Here is a 1581-nt window from a genome sequence, read left to right on the forward strand (position 1 = left end):
AGTGGTATCTTTGTTGATATGAGATATTGACGGGGGGATGGGCGTGTGTTGACTTTTTTTTTGGTTTAAAAAGCTCTTATGTGGGTCACATGAGGCTGGAGGAAACAAATAGTGCGGTAGCTAGAGATGTTATCCTCGGAAATGTGTGTGTGTGCTACTTTCACATTTGATGTGTGTGTGTGTCAAAGACAGTCCGTCCTGCTGCGTCTTTATCCTCGCTCTGTTGGCTGTGTGGAGACAGGGAGGTGTGTGTGTGTCAAGCGGAGACACCAGTTGCGCTCAGCAGACATCTGTTACCCTGCTGCAGGCGGGGATAGCCTAGCGCGCCATCGAGATGCACACACGCACACTCGGCTGATTATCCTAGGACCGCCCCCTTTTTTACAATAACTTTTTCACAGTATCAGACATGCAGCGGTATATTGCCAGACAACCCCCGAACTCCGCCCTTTAAACCCCAAACCCTTTGCCCCCTCTCTCACCCCCTGCACACACACTTCTTTTTCTTACACAAAGCTCCCACATACAAAGCGCTGTAAGGACTGTGTTACATATTCATTACTGCCTCCATCAAAGCCTCGGTGCTGCTGTGTGTGGGATCTTTGAAAGATGCTCCCTCTGAGATGGAGAGGTGGCTCTGCCGTTGGTCCGCTAACTCTAAGCCTCATTTGGGAATTCCTCAATTCACTACATGTATTATTCTGCAGGGCTCGGACCACACCAGAAGACTTTTGAAATCCCAAGTCTCACATGTAATGGTGACACATTTAGTGACGAGCACACTGTTCAGATGTTGCCGTTAAGAGGCGAAAACAACAGGATTATTATCAGATTTGTGAAAACAAAATCAAATGAGGTTAATGTGATGCAGCAGATAACCTGCCATATGTTTCACAGATCAGGGTGTTTAGGTGAATATCAGACAATCTGTCCACTTGTAATGGGCATATTTACACAGATATATTCATTAATCGCACAGCAAATGAAATGAAGACATAGATAAAATGCGTGAGAATCTGTGTTGCTTAAATCTAACACTTTGAAAACCAAAAGTATTTGCATAGTTGTGAACAGATCCCAGTTGAACTATGTTTTCACTTAACTCCAGAGATTTGTTGTAATTGGCTTCCTACACAAAATGTATTAAACACGTAGTCATTTATGAGTAGTTTTCTGTCACAAACCGCTCCTTGGGTAGACTTTCAATAGCCATGTAATTGCTCCTGTTGGTATCCTGAGTCATTGGTGTAATATCGACGTAGTTTTGACGTGCTGCTCTTGCTTGATGATGATAAGCTTTAGAAAAATGTAAATGGATGCATGGAATAGTTTGGATACATCAGCTTTAGTCCATTCACAGAGTACAGTGTGCATGAACGCATCCAATAGCCCCACTCTCGCATTATGAGTCACATTGTGTGTGTGTGTGTGTGTGTGTGTGTGTGTGTGTGTGTGTGTGTGTGTGTGTGTGTGTGTGTGTGTGTGTGTGTGTGTGTGTGTGTGTGTGTGTGTGTGTGTGAGAGAGAGAGAGTGTGTGTGTGTGTGTGTGTGTGTGTGTGTGTGTGAGAGAGAGAGAGAGAG

The sequence above is a fragment of the Notothenia coriiceps genome, unplaced genomic scaffold, assembly GCF_000735185.1.
Source record: "Notothenia coriiceps isolate Sejong01 unplaced genomic scaffold, NC01 NC01_scaffold00010734, whole genome shotgun sequence".
Taxonomy (NCBI): domain Eukaryota; kingdom Metazoa; phylum Chordata; class Actinopteri; order Perciformes; family Nototheniidae; genus Notothenia; species Notothenia coriiceps.